Genomic DNA, 7,012 nt, shown 5'->3' on the forward strand with positions numbered 1-7,012 from the left:
TTCGCATTGGCAAACAAAATTAGAAGAACAGAATTTCACTGGCACATTCATAAAAAATATCATATTCCATAAAATATATTTTAAAATAAACTTTAAATCATTATAACTGATACAGCTGATTCGATATCTATAAAATTAAAATTATTTTTTAAGTTTTTCAGGAGTTTTAAATGCGTCAAAATCTTCAAGATTTTTTTACAATTTTATAAAACTTTTAAAATTTTTGAAATATTTTCTACACAGTAAACTTCCCGAAATAAGAAAATGCTGAAACCTGAAAATACCGAATTAAAAAATTCTAGAATAATGAAATTCTGGACAGTTTACGATATTATCGAATTTGAAAATTCTCGAATAATAAAACTCCAGACCGAATGCTCTCTAATAATAAGATATACAAACTAGAAAATTCCCGAATTTCAGAAATTGAGAAAACAGTTATGTGGTCAATATTATTTATTTATTAAAAATACAATAATCAAATATTTTTATTATAGAAATTTGGTTTAATACTTAATTTTTTTTAATTATTGTTTTAATTTAAAATAACAATAATTGTATAAAAATGTGATACAAACATAAATTTAAAACACGTGAGCTTCAAATGAAACAAACTTTGCAGGATTCAATGCAGGCTGATTTAACGCGACTTTTATTTTTATTTTTTAAATAATAATTTTATTTTTGCGAGCGTTTTCTATAATGTACAAAAATAAAATGGACATTTTCCAACAACTTTTTATATCCAAAAATACATTTGTTCAATTATTGTTATTTTTAATTCAAACAATAATTTTTAGAAACTTTAAACATTGAAAAAAGTTTTTTCCTCGGTAAAAATATTTTATTATTCTATTAAAAAAAATTTTTTTAACTAAATATTTTTTAATTGTTCAAATTAGAGAGTTGTCTAGTCCGGATATTGTATAATTCGGAAATTTTCTGTCGGCAATTCTTAAATTCGGTAAGATTGTAAATTGTCGAGAATTTTCCAATTCGGGACTTTTATATTTCAACAATGTATTGTCGAAATATAAAAGTCCCGAATTGGAAAATTGAAAATAAAAATAAAATTGGAAAATTCACGAAAAATAAAATAAATAAAATTCCAGACAATAAGATATTACCGAATTTTAAAAATCCCCAAAGAAAATGCCTGAATGATAAAATATCCGAACTAGAAAATTCCTGAATTCAAACAATTTAAAAAATTGTTTATTAAATATTATTTATTTATTGAAAATACATTAATCGAATATATATTTTTGGATGAAAAAATTTGTTTGAAAATGTGCATAGTATTTGAAAAAAACATTAAAAAGTTCTGAAAAATCGAATTCTTTATTAATAAAAAAAATAATAAAAATAAATTTTGATATAAATCGTTGTTGAATTGAATCCTGCAAAGTTTGTTTCAAAAATGTCATTATGTAGGTACGAAAAAAATTTAGGCAGAACATTTTTTTCTTTCAAAGCGCACGTGTTTTTTAATGTATTTTTTAATACAATTTTTATAAAATTATTATTCAGGTGCGGGAGATTTCATTTTTTGGGATTTTTCATTCATCCCTTTCGGAATTTTTATCATTGGTCCCATATTTTTATACCTCCTCTTAAAATTATGTAATTTTTCAAAATGAAAAGTCAACATTTGAAAATATTTTAAAATCATCAAAAGTATCTATTCTCTTTTAAATTATTTCGAATATTTTAAAATTATTTAAAAATTTTTTCGGAACTTTTAAATGTCTTTTAGACTGATTCCCATTTTTCCTAACATTTTTGTAAAATCCTGCACACAAAATTGTTTTAAGAGGTTTCAGATTTTTTCTAATATTGTAAATCTTTTGAAATGTTTTGAAATATTTTTAAACATTCTCTTTGAGTTATGTACTTTTTCAAAATAAAAAATCATTTTAAATCTACCCAGAAATTTTTATTGTTTTCCTAGTATTTCAAAATTCCTGAGGAGCTCCAAATTTTGTTCTTTTCTTTGTAACAATCAGAAACCTCCAGCTTATTTGATTGAAAATTGTTTTTTTTATTTCCAAATCAAATAGATTAAAAATGGAATATTTTATACTGAAATAATACTTCAAAAAGATTTTGAAATTGAATAAAGGCGTTCATTTAAGAAGCCATTAATTCGAACTTTACACTTGTGTCACTACTAAGGCTTTGCAATTAAATTAGTTCAAATTTGACCGTTAAAATATGTAAATTATATCATTTTGAACCGATCTAGAATCATCTTGTACAATCAATCACTGTTTAGTTGGTAATACTCGAACGGCAGTTCAATTTTCAAATTTACTTTCATTTTCTGATTTGTCCCGGTCGCGAGTCTAGCTTAATATTTAAAACAACTTTCATTTTTTTGAAATTGTAATTTTTCGGCCGTAACATACTTACAATAAGGCTGTATTTTGAAAATGAAGCAATTTTAACGTTAAAATTCAAGTTCCTAAAATGAAGGCCTAAAAATTTGCAAATTTTACAATTATTGTTATGTAAATTATGTTGGTATCTTAGAAGAGTATAAATAGTTCTTAAATTAGTTTTCAAATTTTCTGCAGTTTACCTTTTTTACATATCTAGATGTCAAAAAAGCCTATCCAATTTTTTCAAATTTTAATCACTTATTTTCTAAAAGAAAATCACCTCTGTTTACCAGTCACTGAAATGGATTAGAAAAAAATTGCCAAGACCCAAGAATAAAAATTGGATGTACAGCGAATTTTTAAATTTTTAATTGAGATTATCTTTAACTTTGTGATATCAAAAATTTTCATACACATTTCTGTTTAATAATACTGTAGGAAAAAATCAACCAGATCGAACGCCGAAATTATAATTAGAGCAAATTTTATGTAATTCTATGGGGACGGCTGAAATATCACGAAAAATAAAATTCCCGACTCGGTAAATCTCTCTGTCCCAAAAAATACATTTTCAAAACTAATAAAATTCCTGAACAGTTTATAATATTAACGAATTTGAAAATTCACAAATAATAAGACTTCCAAAATAAAATTGTTTCTTAATCAATATTAATTATTTATTAAAATTACGATAATAAAATATTGTTATCAAATAAATTTTCGTTTAATATTTAAAGTGTTAAAAATTATTGTTTGAATTTAAAATTAAAATTATACAAAAAATTTTCCGACAGATTAATATATACAGACACGTGTTTTTTAATTAACATTTCGATTCTTCAGAAGAACTTTTGTGATTTAAAAAATACTATATACATTTTCAACCAAAATATCTTATCCAGAAATATTTTTTGTTTTAATTATTATTTTAAATTTAAACAATAATGTTTAAATACTTCGAAAATTAAAAAAGTTGTTTCTCTGGTATAAATATTTGATTATTTCAATTAAAAAAAGAAATTGTCAAAGAAAAATGCTTTCAGCACTTGTTTATCTTAAAATGTCTTCCTCTAATACTGTTTTTAATATTAAAAATATGATTTTTCGAGAACATTTTTTTTATAATTAAAAAAAGACTGTACTGAAAACCTGGATCAAGCTTTAGATCTGAAAAAATTCAGCGATACATGCATGTCAAACTTTTCTAACCTCAAAAATTTTTTCTACTGCTTTACCGTCATATTTGACGAAGAATGAGAAAACAAGAATTCGACTTCGTAGTACGATGTGGGCAGCACCTCGATAGGGCAGAAAATGTGATGTCCTATATATGTAATTCCCCACTCTGACGCCCTGTACCGCATCTACGTTTATAATATCTTTGCTTCTACTTGACGGCTGATCCAGCGATCCTGCTGATTGTTTAAACCAAAGATATTATAAACGTAACGTAGATGCGGTACGAGGCGTCGGAGTGGGGAATTATATATATATAGGACATCGCATTTTCTGCCCTATCGAGGTGCTGCCCTCATCGTACTACGAAGTCGAATTCTTGTTTTCTCATTCTTCGTAAAATATGACGGTAAAGCAGTAGAAAATTTTTTTGAGGTTAGAAAAGTTTGAAGCTTGATCCAGGTTTTCAGTACAGTCTTTTTTTAATTATAAAAAAAATTTTCTCGAAAAATTATATTTTAATTTAAAAAAAAGTATTATGGAAAGACATTTCAAGATAAACAAGTGCTGAAAGCATTTTTCTTTTACAATTTTTTTTTAAATTGAAATAATCAAATATTTATACCAAAGAAAAAACTTTTTTAATGTTTGAAGTATTTAAACATTATGTTTTAAATTAAAAATAATAATCAAAACAAAATATATTTCTGGATAAGATATTTTGGTTGAAAATGCATATATTATTTTTTAAATCACAAAAGTTCTTCTGAAAAATCGAAATGTTAGTTAAAACACACGTATTTTTATATAATAATTTGTCGGTAAAATTTTTTGTATAATTTTAATTTTAAATTCAAACAATAATTTTTAATACTTTAAATATTAAACAAAAATTTGATAATACTATTTTATTATCGTATTTTTAATAAATAATTAATATTGGTTAAGAAACAGTTTTATTTGGGGAGTCTTATTATTTGGGAATTTTCAAATTCGTTAATATTATAAACTGTTCAAGAAATTGATTAGTTTTCGAATTGTATTTTTTGGGACAGAGAGTTTTACCGAGTCGGGAATTTTATTTTTCGGGATATTTCAGCCGTCCCCATAGAATTACAGAAAATTTGCTCTAATTATAATTTCGGCGCTCGATCTTGTTGATTTTTTCCTACAGTATTATTAAAAAGAAATGTGTATGGAAATTTGTGATATTACAAAGCTAAAGATAATCTCAATGAAAAATTTAAAAATTCGCTGTACATCCAATTTTTATTCTTCGGTCTTGGCAATTTTTTTCTAATCCATTTCAGTGACTGGTAAACAGGGGTGATTTTCTCTTAGAAAATAAGTGATTAAAATTTCAAAAAAATGGGGAGGCTTTTTTGACATCTAGGTATGTAAAAAAGATAAACTGCAGAAAATTTAAAAACTAATTTAAGAACTATTTATACTCTTTTAAGATACCAATACAATTTACATAACACTAATTGTAAAATTTGCAAATTTTTAGGCCTTCACTTTAGGAACTTGAATTTTAACGTTAAAATTGCTTCATTTCCAGAATACAGCCTTATTGATTGAATTATCAGAATTTTTCGAAATTGTTAAAAGGCGAAAAAGTTTGAATTTAAATTTTAAAAATGTGAAAATACACCATTTTCCATGTTCATTTGCAATCCAGCGAGTCACTTTCTTTCGCTTCTTTTTTGAAAGTCGATCTTTTGCTTTCAGTTTTCTTTTTAATCTATACCTTGAATTCAACGCATTTCAAATTAAATTTTTGCAGCTGCATTTAGATTGAATTATACAAAGGTTTTTTGTTTTATATATAAATTAATCAAAACATTTTATTGGTTTTTCACGACAGTAATTTATAACTCTAAAATGGAATAATTGTAGTTCAAACATGAAAAATTATAGACTAATTTCATATTTAAAGAGATTCTATCATATATATTGAACTATTAAAACCTCTGACCTTTTTTAAGGTTTTTAAAACTCTTTTAAAAAAATTTTTTTAACAATTTTAGTTGTGATTTCTTAATAAAAGAATAAGTTTTATTTAATCTCCAGAACAGCAATTTCAAAAATATTTAAAGCCTTAATAATTTAGACATTTTAAATTTGTAGTCTTCAGAATATATTGAATAATTTCAAATTTAAAGCTATTTAAATATTTCGTCTGAATTTTTGAATGGAAAGTGTTCGATAATTTTAGATTGAAACTTCTCAAATTATTTAGTTACAAATGAAAATCATACAACTTCTAGTTTTATTTATTTTTTGATAATTTGCCCCCGCCCCCACAAATGATTTTTTTTGTAAGAAAATAACGCCTGATTTTTGTAAAAATTAACAAATATATATTAAAGGTTCACTCAAGGTCATTTTTGTTCAAAAAGCTTGTTCCTGAATAAATTAACTCTTATTGTTTCCGATTTCGTTCTGTCACTCAGGGTAATTTTCTGTGAAAAATATTGATTTACAAAGAATATTTGTCAAACAATAGAATGGATTTCTTCGCCCGAGATGCAAACGTAAATTGTACCGTAGTAAAAACAACTGGAAAAATTTAGACGAAAGCCAAATTTGGTAAAGAAAACAAACCTTTGTCGACCTATAAATACTAATTTTAATCCACGAAAGATTTTTAAAAAATCTCTTCGAAACACTTTTATTGCAAATATTTAATTGAAGAAAAGTATTTGTTATAAAAATAAAAATAGCACATTTTTTACATACAATTCTTAAAATAAAAAAATCTGTGTGTCAAACCACAATCCAATCCGACTATTCTTTCAAAAGTTATCCGATATACAGACAACCACAATAACGACGACGTAGACGCCAGAGAGACATACAGATACCGATGTAAAAACTTGTTTTTCTGACTTAAGGAGCCTTAACACGTGGAAATTTAATGAAATTCGCGAAAATCATTTTTCGCATAAAACTCTTCTCACTATGGATGAGAATGTGATAAAATAATCTTTTTTTACTTCAAATGTCCATTTTCGTTTGGTTTTTTGGATTTTGAAAATCCTTTAACTTTGGTAAGTTTGATTTCATCAAAAAAAGTTGTCAGGATAAATTGTTCATATTTTTTGTACCATAAATAGCTGTCGATAAAATTTTCAAATTTTGAAAAAAAGTGGTCTCAAAAATTTTGAAAAAGCTTCAACTTTTTGGATTTTTATCAAAAATGGCTGTTTAACGAACTCGATCTTTCTTTTTGGTCCCTCGAACAGTGTGTCAAAGCCCAATCCAATCGGACCAGTCTTTTGAAAATTATCCGGTATACAGGCAACAACAACGACGACACCGGACAGACAAACAGACCCCGACGTAAAAATTTGTTTTTCTGACTCACGGGGCCTTAAAACGTCGACATTTGATAAAATCCGAAAAAGTTATTTTTCATAAAAAACTAATACCTTCTCATTTTTTATGAGAAT

Source organism: Belonocnema kinseyi, chromosome 7 (genome assembly GCF_010883055.1).
Source record: "Belonocnema kinseyi isolate 2016_QV_RU_SX_M_011 chromosome 7, B_treatae_v1, whole genome shotgun sequence".
Taxonomy (NCBI): domain Eukaryota; kingdom Metazoa; phylum Arthropoda; class Insecta; order Hymenoptera; family Cynipidae; genus Belonocnema; species Belonocnema kinseyi.